At 35.3% G+C, this 13178-nt stretch overlaps 1 protein-coding gene across 1 annotated transcript in view; it reads right to left on the bottom strand.

The window, feature by feature from the left end:
* Positions 1-531: 531 nt before the first annotated feature.
* The window catches only part of LOC107704372 (iron-sulfur cluster co-chaperone protein HscB, mitochondrial-like), a 62627-nt gene continuing 49980 nt past the window's right edge, over positions 532-13178 (bottom strand). The window contains exons 7-9 of the transcript XR_001635952.1: positions 10376-10511; positions 9862-9968; positions 532-566 (exon numbers count right to left, since the gene is read on the bottom strand). The gene's annotated coding sequence lies outside the window, so the exon portion shown is untranslated. The remainder of the gene's footprint in view (positions 567-9861; positions 9969-10375; positions 10512-13178) is intronic.

Here is a 13178-nt window from a genome sequence, read left to right as displayed (position 1 = left end):
GTTAATTGTGGCTGAGTTAGGTGCAATCTATAATGAGTCTACTTCGCATAGGAAGGAAGCATGTCTGCGCTGAAATGACAATTAACTAATTTTGCTATTTCAATGCATTTAGTGCCTGGTTTAACTAGAAATACTGAAAACAAAATTGGCACAACTGTTTAGTGAATCTGCTCCGTGTAATGCATTCAGCGTTAAAGAAGTCAGTGCTAAAGTATGCTTATATATGTTGTTTTGAACAACAGCAAGAGGGGGTGCATGTACTCGTTTTAATTCAGACACAATTACTGTCTGAATTAGTTCTGCTACATGTATCATAATCAACCAACTGTCAGTGTAATTGTGCTGATGCACTTGGTTTTGATATCATTCATTTGCCATCTGTCGAACAGAGAACAAGAACAGAGATATATGAAGATGGTACACAAAATATACTCACCATTATCCAGAGGAATGACTTTCGATGAGTAATCAATAGTCAGAGAATGAGCTAGGCTATCAATTGCATGCCGATCGTTGGATGGGAATTACATTGCTTGGCTATAAAAACTGATTTCCATCTGATCCTCCTACATTGGGAAGAAAAAAACAAAACGAGATGCAGTTCTGCAGTGCCTTTTCAAATCTAAAACTTTTTATAAAATAAACATGCTTGTGTTGGCATTTAAAGTAGCATTTATATAAAAGGGTATAGCAGACTTTTAGAAAGTTTTCCATTTTTTCTTCATGGAAGAAAGTCAGTCAAACGGGTTTGCTAGTGCGCATTACAAATAAAATGCAATATTATTATTATTTTTTAGAACAAAATGAAGAATAGTAAATGTCAGAATTAAAATGATTCCTTTAAGACATGAAGTGAAATCTTTGCATTAATGGTTTATAAACTGTCTAATAGAAAATCAGACCAACACATAAATTCAATAAAAGATTAAAATAAAAAAAGCGGTGAGCTGACACAATCTGAGCTACCCACAATTAAGAAACAACATCAAAGCTAAAATGTTGACATTTAGCTCCCTATTGGACCCCTGAACTAGTAGAAAACATTTAGCGCAGGCACTCTTGTCTATAACAAATCCCCATCTCTTTAATGAGATGTATTAGCAGCATATTGGGCTTATCGGTGTGACCTAGAAAGATGAAATGGAGGAGTTAGAGAGTTTGCTCTCCCATAATCCCTTGAGAGGAAAACATCCGTCACTCTGTGGCCTTCATCCCCTGGGATGAAATTACTGGGGGAAATTTCCCGAATCCCATATTCCATATCCCATAAACAATTCTGCGTTTTCAAGGCTCTGGATTCTTTAAGACACGAGCGGAATATATAGAAGTAAAACAAATTACACAAAAGTACATAAGAAAGGCTGATGGACCAATTTCACACTGGTAAAACATTTATAATATAATGAAATATTAGCAATTTATACGGTGCCTGCATGAAAATATATATATATTCAGAATACACGGCAACTACTGAATGGCCGTCAATGAAGAAAGATGATTTTTTTATTTATTTATTTATTTATTTAGTTTTACCAGCAGGGGCCAACAAGGCCATGATAACCAGTCAAGCCATCATCTATCTCACTTGGAGTAGTCATAAAACGAATTAAAATGAATCATTACAAATATTTTTAATGTCATGCATCTAATTAATCCATATCATGATACATATATAGAGATATTATAATAATTGAATAATTTGAATGCATTTATTAAAATGAATTATGATAATAAAAATGTCAATGTCATGTATCTATGTATAAATATCAAATTTAGCATGTATAAAATAATCTATATAAATATAGATATAAATGATGTTATTTTATTAAAATGAATGATTAAAATAATTAAAATGTTAAAACTAATAAATTAAAATACACATATTAATATGTATAAATAACCAATATAATGCACATAAATTTATACTTAGTTTTATTTATACAGAAATTTGAATTCAACAAACTGAACTTTCATGGTAAGCCATGCTCCATGCATTCTCAAATCCATCAACACTGTACAGAGCACATTTTAAGTGAACTCTGAGGCACATCAAAGTTTTCAAAATGAATAATGATAGCAATTTAAAATTACAGTCAGCTGCTACATATTTGCAGTGACCCTTTTAACAGAACATATTATACAAGTAAACGTAACCTAATTAAACAAAGAAAGTGAATGAGGGCGTATATTCATCCTATCCTGCCTACAGCTCTCGCTCATTTATTTACATACGGACGAGCTCGACTCTGTCCACCTCCAGATAACCAGAGACAAGTGAGGGAGATGCAGCACATCAATTCTCCAAATGAAACCCATGCAACTCCTTGAAACTGAGGACTCATCAGGAGCAAAAACGGCCTGGTTTAGCAAGAAGTAAGTTTTGTTAGCCATCATTCTGGCCATCTATCTGCCACCTACATTTTTGTAGCAGTTTCTCCCTGAGGTTCACTTATAATGTTAGTCATGCACCAAAAACAGTCATAATTTAGCCATAATCTCCATTAATATGATTGCTTTGCTACTGTATTAAGTCATATAAGTATGTAAGGTAAAACCATCCAATTTACCAAAATGCAAAACATTACTATGTATTTACTAAAGCTATTTAGTTTAGGATTACAATGATCCATTTATGTTACAATGCCTATTATTTTTGTAATACCTCAAGAAAATGTCACAAATGTCTCATTAAGCACAAAAACGGCTTACTAGCCCTTAACGAATCTGTCACTTAATGAAGATATATTTAGATGGGAAATATATGTTAATGATGAATGATTGGTCTATCAGTATAATGTAGTAGAATCAGATGGGCGATTCTGTGATCCCATTGCCATTTAAACTCTGCCCTAAAATGTGATTGCAATCTAAATTGCATTGTATATTGGTGGTGACAGTCCAATAAAGCGTCTCGGAGCATGTTGGCCTATAGGGACTATTTTCACTCTTGCTGTCTGATGCTTTACACTGCGTATAAACGTTTCTGAACATCATAATATACTTCAGAGGAGATATAAGGCATGTTATTTCAAATTAGGCCATCATTGTTATAAGACAGCTTTTCTGACTGGGAAATCCCCTATAGTCACCTCACTTATTCAGGGAATTTTCAGGGCTTGCATTTATATCAATATTAAAACAGACACTGCTTTTAAAGCCAGTTTTCCTGCAGCTCTCTATTAATAAGTTAAATCCAAAAAAGTCTACCAAACCTAACATGCCGCTCTCAGCTCTGTGACATTCACTGTCAAAACATTGTTAGCCCGAGGCATCACACCCATCACTGACCTCATGTTGCACCAAAAATGGGAAGAGCTGGTTGAAAACAGCAGCTCTGAAAATCTGATTGGCTGCTTTTACATCACGTCTGGGAACTTCATCAGTGCACCTTGAAACAGTCATTTGAGTGTCATCAAATGGGACCCAAAGTTTAGTTTAAAGTACTGTAAAGTTAATGACACTGGGGGGGAAAAAATGATGTGAGGAGAAAATTCTACGTGTGATTTACAGACAATGCGCACATTAAAGAGCCAACCCATGTTCATTCGAAATACGTGCCTCTAAATACATTTCTGCAGCACCATTATTACGTACCTTGTTTCAGTTTCAAAGTGAAACGTCCAGTGAGTGGTGATAAAACGCGGGTTCAATACGTGACCCTGGCATGTATTTGTTACGTTGATATAGGCACATATTGCTGTGTTTGTATTATGTTGCTTCAGGTACGTATTGCGGTGGTTCATAATTCAAATATCTGATGTGTCGCTAAAAGTCGTGTTGGAAATATCCCCTACACCAAACCCAACCCTAAACCTACCTGATAGTGTTAACAAATGAAAAAGTGATATAAAAACGTATTTGTTGATGCAGCCATGCTATTTTAACTTCCTTATGCGTGATTTGAGCTGTTTTTTCGAACCTTAGTTTCACGGGGTTCGTACTGGAGCTTTTCATCACTCAAGTGCAACGCTGTATCACGTGAGCTACCGAGCAAACCTACTGAATTAGAAAACTCATGCATATGAAGCTGGATATGTGACGGCACATTCAAAAGTATCAGTTTTCAAATATCGCAGCATGTTAAAAATTTTTGAATTCATAGCATAATATTCCTCAAGTAATTATGCGAAAATTAGGCTTTATTAATCGAAACTGTGGACCTGCAAATTATATTTTGTGTGAAAAGGAATAAACGTTGTCTGAGTTTTACTGCCTCTAGTGTTCATTTCAACTGGAAACTGCAGCGATTCGTGTGTATAGGTACGTTTTTTGAGTTTTGCAGAAATTTAGGTAGAGGCATGAATTTCCAATGAGCCTATGTTGCAACGAACACAGATGCAGCCAGATCATTCCATAATGACCAGCGCAATCTACCAAGAGCAGCGCAAATTACCGCCTGCTTTAAGAAATGTTTTTTGGGCCTTAAATAATGGCGCAAATACCGGTAATTTGACGAGCGCAAACGTTAGCAAATCGCATTGCGTGATTCATTTTAATACTCTCCTCCCATAAATTTAGCGTCTGAAAGGAAAACTCCTACAAATCCATATTCAATAAGGTCAGGTGCAAAAATAACTGTGTCCACCCCTATTCAGCGCTAATACTTCACTGCGCATCTTTAGTAATTCTGACAGTACTATTTTAACACCAAAAGACAGTTTGCGCTGACGCAAGCCGTTAGTAAATCTGGCCCTTGGAGTGAACAATTTTCACTAACACAAATACATTTTCACAACAAATTATATAGAAATGGCAAGTAACAGACAAATCAGAAATGGTATTTTCTTGTAAAACATACTTCAATAATCTTGCTTTATTATCTTCGGAAAAAAAATGTTACAGTGTATCCAACCAGTGTATTTTACATCATTGAAATAAATATATTGATTATGGATGGACAGAAATTCTGATTGCTGTCTTACTGACTACACAATTGTGGACTAGAGTTGGACAATATGTACATTTTTAACATTATATTATCTGTGTTAATGTCTGGATATGTAAACTGACTGATCAAACAGTCTTGTCTGGAATTTGTGCATGATAATAATGTAAACACGGCCTAGGAAATAAAAAATCCCATTACCAAACTTTTTCCAATCTGGACGCCCTAAATGTTAGAAACTATCAGACAGTTTCAGCCAGTATCTTTCAACTAAAGATCAGCTATTTCTCCTCCTTACCTACTTCTCCACTATCAAGCAGTCATCAAAAACAGCCATTCTAATGCTGTCCTTGCAAATACTAATCAGCCATCACTTCATACATACAGTCCTTTAAGTGTAGATGGTTTAAATCTAAACCAAACTTTAACCAGTGGGAGAGTGAGATTAAACTCTTGAGCAAATCTTTAAAAATTGTTAAGGACAAGAAAGCCCTTAAACTGATTTCACATTCTCATAAGTATAAGCTATAATTTAAGATGGCCCTTTTCTTTTTTGTTATTTATTGGTTTGATAGATCGATCGATCGATCGATCGATCGATCGTTTGTAAGTTTGATGTCCGTCTATGTATTTAATTCTTGGTTATGTTCAACCAGAGGCAAAGGATTTGTCATCTTTACTGATTGAATTATATGCTTTGTTTTATTTTAATTTTATGAATCATTCATACATATATATATATATATATATATATATGTTACATATTTAATTAACTCAGTACTAATGCACATATTTGACATTTGTCAAAATCATTTTCTTCTAAAGCTAAAAGTGGCTGAAGCCAGTATGCAACATAATATATATAGAAACATGATATCCTGTGGCATAATGCCATTTTTCCAACAATATCAATTCCTGGTTTGAGAGCAGCAGGCTTCACAAGCAATACTGAGCAATTTTTTTTTCCACACCAGAAGCACCAATTCTGCGGTGGAAATGACTTCAGATTGGGCACCTGCACCCTGATGGTGGAAAGGGGGCTTTAGATAAAGATTGAGACCCTCCTTCAATTGATTTTTTTTTTTTTTGTCAAAATTTTAAGTTCAAATACCAGTAAAGTACCAGCACACCTCTCTTCAACAAGCGCCATGATTTGAGGTTTCATTCATGTCCATAGAAGAAATGGTGAAGGACAGGCTACAAGTTTAATACTCAGGGTTATTGATTTGAACAAATCCATAATCCTAAATCTGAGCAGTGCTAACAGCGATGCTTGACTTGGTAAGCGCTATTAATTATTACACAAATCTCCAGATATTACAGAAACAGTCTTTCACTTTAGCTGTGATCTAGTTTATGGTGTCAGGACGTCTCTGGAGTGTAAGCTATTCACAGAAGACAGATTTGCACTTTTTTTCCCATATTCGATGCAGCATGTAATTACTACCCTCTAAAAGTGTGAGAACACAAATGCCATACTGCAGGAAAACTGGCATCTCTCTTGCACACATTTAGTCTCATGAGAATGAATTTAAGATGAAAAACCATCTCAGTTTGTAATGATGTGAGAATGGAGTGATAGTTCTCTCTCTAGAGAAGGACACTTGAAAAAAGCTTCCTGACCAACACCTCTCTCATCCTCGATTTATTTTTACTCTGTATGCAAAGACAACAACAAGCGCAACAACCACTGTCTAATGATGCAACGTGATCTCATTAGCATATGTAGGAATGTGCACATAAAGTGTGGGCCTAACACATTGTTCTGTGTATAAAAAAAAGTTTAAAAAAAAATAATAATAATAAAACATCATCCTATTTACACTTTCTAAAGCATACACAATTTTATGCATGTATTTAAAACTTATACACTGTTAAATGTTAATACATGTAAATATTTTATTTTAATATTAATATTTAAAATCAATTAATATATTTTTGAACAACGTTAAACCTATTTTGCAGTTGACACATTGACTGACTTCATGTTAAGCTTGATATTTTGTTCTGTGTGATTCCTTAAGACTAGACACAATAGTCAGAACTGTTAAACACATGTAAATCAATAAATGAGAGAAACAAGTTGTTAATGATAATGACTGTAACAGCGAACATGTTTCTTACTTGTATATTTTATACATGTTGAGCTTTGGTTAATAAAGAGGGTGCATGACTTTACCTTTATTAGTCAAATCTGAGTTTTATTTATTAATAAATTAGCAATTTTCAAGCATCGTTCTCAAAAAAAAACATCTCTTTAGTCTCTTCTCTTCATTTACTGATAAACATCTGTCTGTTTCTGAGTTTTAAACACAGTCACTTGCTTCTGGAAGAATTCTCCAGTAATTCTAGTTTTGACCAGATGTTCAACAACAAGAGGATTCATAAACATTTGTGTGACCCAAAAAAGAAAGAAAACAAAAGTTTTGTAAAGAAGCTATTTAAGTGCTTTCCAAACAAAATAAAAAATATATGTGTACAACTAGTGTTGACTGCAATGGTTGAAACAGTTTCAGAAATTCCAGTATTGAATTCCAGTGTTGAAATTTATTTTTGATAACACTATAGTGTGCACTATGTATTTGACTCATTATTTAATTCATTAGACATTGGTTTTGCATTTCGACTGAGAATTCACATTGGCAATCCAAAACCTGTACACCATATTCAATGCAACTGAGCTGTTTAAATCAAGCTTTTTCATATAAATAATGACACTAAATTAACATTTCAAATGGAAAGCTCTGATAACAACATTGCACGTTCAGTAGTAATGTGTTAACTCTTTCACAGTAATATCTGACAGGTTAAACCTACTGCGGTTTAAACCATTACATTTAATTTCCACTATAACGACATGAGATTCATCCACCTCTCTCCCATCTAACCCTGCTGCTAAGGCACCTAATGCATGATGTATGAGAGCAAAGAGCGCCGGCATATGCATAACCACAGCGGGAGAGACTAGCTAAAGGCGAGGTTATCTCGAGTCAATTGAAATATGAAGCTTCACCTCTTTCAACAATATTAAGGTTATGATAATGTCTAGATCTATGTTGGTTCCCAAGCACGACGGATGCCAAAGGAAGCGGCCTGAAGTTAAAGCAAAGAGAATAAACATGAGCCCAAAGGAAAGCAGATTCTTGTGTTTTGATTTGTTCTGAGCCCATTTTCATTGGCTGCCAAAACGATGCTGTATGTTTTGACTGTGTGATTGAAAATGAGCTATAATCATCATGCTAATGTGTTAAGCACAAAGAGGAAACGAATAATGTCTTTCCTCGTACTCTCCCCAGGCTTTCAATTGGATGATGACCAATTCAAGTCAAAATACCAAGAACAAAATAAGAGAGAGAGGTGCCAAACGCGATCATACCCCATTCATTCATAATGTTCATTTTCAGTCTGCCAGAGCAAAGCATGAAGCAGAGGCATTTGTCTTTGTTTATGTGTGCATTGGGGGTAATATATGGCATGTTCACATGTGTTGCCATGTCTCTATGCATCATATATTTGGAGCTCTGCGCCGATATGATTTCTTGAAGAGGACAATAAGGCTAAATAAGAGATAATGTGCCATCAGCAGGTCATTATCGCAAAATAAACTCGACAGGGCGATCGAGACCCCGCCGTGAAGCAAACTATCACACTGAAAAGGTTTATTTTGCCATAATGACCATCTGACTGCACATAATCCCACTTATTACACAGCTACTTAGCAAAAAAATAAATAAATGGGCATTAAATATTGATTTGAGTTGAAATTACTCTATTATGTGAGAATAAAAAGACTTTGAAGTGATAGCAGAGAGAATAAATGAACACAGCTATGTGGGAAACCAGTTGGCTGAGACAGTGATATAATTGTATTAAATTATGTTGCTTGCAGCTGACCTATCGGAATCAAATATTCCAAAGAGCCATATAATAAACGAAAATATCATTTATAAAAATATCATTTTCTTCACTGATCAAGTTTATTGATCTGACTGCATATTATGCCTTTGTAACTATGTTTACTTAATGTTATTTTTATGCAGAATGGCAAGTTTGACCAATCAGAATCCAGAATTCCAAAGAACTATATATAATAAACAAAAACAAATCAACAACAACAACAAAAAAGTGTTCACTTTTTTTTTTTTTTTTTTTATGGTGTTGAAACTGTCAAGGAAATTATTGTATAAAAATATTTTACAGTTTAATGCCAAGTAGAACCAAGTATTCATATAAAATAAACAAACATTTTATTTATTTTCACTGTTTTTGGGTGGTTTGTGTCATCCTCCAGGTGTGAATTATACAACAATAACATATTTTACTGCAGAATGCCACAACTGACCAATCAGAATCAAGTAATAATATCTTATAAAAATATAACATATAAAAAAAATCATTTATTTTCCCTGATCAGGTTTATTGACCTGCTGACTGCGCATAATCCTGAATGCTGCTTTATTGTTTTCTTATTATATATTTTTTTTAAATGCAGAATGCCAAAGTTGACCAATCTGAATCCAGAATTCCAGAAAGTATAATAAACTAAATAACTAAATATATACTATACTAAATATACTAAATAAATAAATTCCTTTCACTGATTTTTTTTTTTTTAGATGTCATCTTCCAAAACCTGCTGCCTGGGACAAGTGTCAATGAAATAATTATATAAAAATATTTTACAGTATAATGCCAATCGGAGTATTCCAGAGATCCATATAATAAACAAAAATATATATTCAAAAATATAAAAATATTCCCTGATTGAGATTCAGGAACATTATCCCTTATGCATACTGTTTTCTTTCAGAAATTATATTGGCACATATAAAAATACATAATGCATAATGTAGACAGACCTGGAAAATGTGTGAATATATGTGATATAAAACCACCATCATGGAAATTTCCCATCATGCATTATGGCAGCGACAACAGAGCTAGCAGGAAGTGACATCATCTGCTGTATTTCTCACCTGATTAATAATATCCACTTCCACTCCCCAGAACATCGCTACAGGACGCTTGCTGTGTGATACGGGAGGCCGGTTGGGGTGCGCAGATTAAGTATCCATTCAGGCAGCTGCGGTTGATGAGGGAGGAGGGAAGTGAAAAGGTGAATTACAGCCTGCAGCAGTACAAAAGCGTAATGAAAGATTAAAGACTGCAGCACAGGTTAAATAGATGGGTTAGAATAAAGATGACACAAGCTCTCATCTTTGATTATAATCATAATACAGGATTAACGCTTCAAGATGAGATTCCCTCAAGAGCTTCAACCTAATGAGATCTGTTAATTGAAATCATACTGAAACTTCAATGTTGTATGCAGGACAGCACAAAACAGACTTTTTCCCTTCTAAAAATAACTAGTTATAAAATAAAAACAAAAAGTGTGAGACATTACAGGACCGATTGGGGCTAGATACCACACTTTGTATTTAAGTGAACTGAATATAATATTTCAAAGAGTGTAGAACAGATACATACCTTATTCCGGAACGATTGCTCTGGTAACCAGCAGCCTAGTTGTGGTGTTTTAAGTGTACTGGAAAACGGTGACAGCTCCAGTCAGGGACAGGACACCAAAAGCCAGAAAACGTACGTCTGGTCATCCCTACCGAAACTACATACACATGAAAAAACTATGTAAATCAGGGTTTCTGTAGGTCTTAAAAAAGTCTTTATTTGCCCTTACACAAATTAAGGCACTAAAAGGTCTTAAATTACAGCAGAAAGTCTAACATTTATAAAAATTGATGTTTAAACATCCTTAAATCATGACACATTTACTTGAGATGCAAAATGAAGAAATCGAGTCTTGGTTTTTTGAGAAACTGAACACAATTAAGTGAGTTTATGCTTAAAACTAGAACATACATGTCAATGGGGTATGAGCCCACTTGCAGATATTTGGCCTTTTTACTGTAAATTCACTTCTTCACTTCAGAAAACACGACTTCTTAACGTCATTTTACGTCTGGAATATTTTTAGACATTTGGAAAACACATTAAAGTACAGACGAAGAACATCACTTTTGTGCAGTGTGACCAGAATTTTTTTTTCTTTTTTCTTAATTACTTAAAGCTGCAGTCCGTAAGTTTTGCCTCTTTGTCGCCATCTCTGTTTGAAAACCTGGAATTGCAGCTGTGTGCGGAATTATCTAGCTTGCGTGGGTTGTGAGTCGGCACGGCTCCAGCGCGGATGAATCTAATGTTCTGAAGAGTATGTGTGGCAGTCAGCCAGTCACCGCACCGGTGTGGATATTTACTGTACTTCGCAATCACAGATTCTAGCTTACGTCTTGGAATAAGACGTAAACACAGTGTTGTGTTTACGTACAAGACCCAAATAAGAATTTTCACCGTATATTGCCATCTGAACAAGTAAGTAACAAGTCTGCCATTTGTTATTTTAAGGTCTATGGAAATTTCAAAAAGTTTCAAAACAGCTGACTCAACGCAGACTCATTTGCTCAAATTACATGACTGGTTCAAAACAAATGATTCACCAAGGTTTGAAGCTTCACAATGCAGTGTTTCAAAAGCGCTCATCACTACACAACACACGTCAAAAGTGGCTCTTTTATCCAATCATGATACTACGTGACAGACAACTAGTCATCCTGTACAGTTCAGTTCAAAGAGCAGGGGTTTGCCTTGAATAAGGTTGCGAGTCCTAAACTCTACAGGTGTAAATTTGGTTACAGGATGCGGTCCTAACTCCCATAAATAACCAAACTCTGTGTGAATATAACTGTATTAAGCAACATATTCTGTTACTGTTTGAACCTGGCCTAGTATGGACACATCTAGTGAAGGTTTGGAGCTAAACCAAGCCAAACGGTGAAAGAAAAAAGAAAAGAGTCGTAAATATCGAAACAGATTTCTAAAGCTTTTGAGCTCTTTGCTTTGACATCGATTTGCTGGCATGTTTACTTGTTTTGCCTTTCTCAATTAGCGCTAAACCTCAGCGCTCTTGTTTTTCTCAACACTGTGTTTTCGCTGTCCCAGCGTTTCCACAGCACACGCTCTGAATACAAAAGGCCCAAACGCAGACACCAGGCATCTCTGTTCCTGTGCTTACCTTGCTCCAACAGACTGATGGGAAGGTCAAGGAGGACATGGGCAGGGACTGTTTTTGGAGTCCCGGCGAGAATTGAATCAGATCACCAGCACATCGGCAGCACAGCACAAATTAAGCTCCCCTGTTGCGCTGCTGAAGTGTTTGTGAGTGAATTGATAAATGCCTTTCAAAGCAACCGAATTTTACTCCAAACACACACACACACACTGCTGAATTATGTATAGTGTCTCCTTTGTTGCAGTGCGTTTTGTTTCTGCTTTACATGAAATCTGATTTAGGAACAGACGAAATGTCAACTTTAGCCAAGTCTGCAAGTGGGGGGATTGTTCTTTTTTTGTGCACAACAAAGACGTCTTCTGCGGGAAGATCAGATGGGAAAAGCTTTTCTGTAAACGAAATGCATGCAAATGCATCAGCATAGTATTTGCATCTCATTTACTCAGTTGTATATCAGTCAAGCATGTGCTTGTGTGGTTTTAAAGAAAAATCACTATCTACCTCTTTCACTCAATAAAGAAACACAATGAGCTGTATTAAATAAAATGGATAGTTCATCCAAAAAAAAATAGAAAATCTGTCATCATTTACACACACTCACGTTGTTCCAAAACTGTATGACTTTCTTTTTACAGAACACAAAAGAAGAAATTCTAAAGAATGCTGATAACTGAACAATTCTGATTATCATTGAATTCCATTTTATAATAATAATCAAAAATGACATGGAACAACATGAGTGTGAGTAAATTATGACAGAATTTTTTTTTTTTTTTTTGTGAACTATCCCTATAAGGAAAACATTTTCATTAAGTTCAAATAAAAAATGATTTGAATGGATTTGTTGTAGTCTTGCATGAAAAACATTTTCATGCTGTAAAATTAAGACTTTCACAAAAAGGACATACATTGACAATAATTATGTCAGGATCTGCTACGGTGCGGGAACACGGAGCAAGGAACGAGAAGACCAAGAGTACAACAATCAAGGAATTTATTAATCTTCACGGGGAATCACACGTAGCACGAAGAGTAGACATAAACAATACCGGATGCTGGAGCACATACAGGGAACACCATTTATACACACAGGAGGAAGGGATGACGAGACACACCTGGGAGCAATGAAACATCAAGGGAAACACCTGGGACAAATTAAACATGGGAAAGGAAGGCACATGAAGAAAACAACCACAAAACACGTAACAG

The sequence above is a fragment of the Sinocyclocheilus anshuiensis genome, unplaced genomic scaffold (genome assembly GCF_001515605.1).
Source record: "Sinocyclocheilus anshuiensis isolate Anshui unplaced genomic scaffold, SAMN03320099.WGS_v1.1 scaffold117, whole genome shotgun sequence".
Classification (NCBI taxonomy): domain Eukaryota; kingdom Metazoa; phylum Chordata; class Actinopteri; order Cypriniformes; family Cyprinidae; genus Sinocyclocheilus; species Sinocyclocheilus anshuiensis.
Note: the sequence above shows the minus strand (reverse complement) of the source record. Positions and strands in the feature narration are given on the sequence as shown.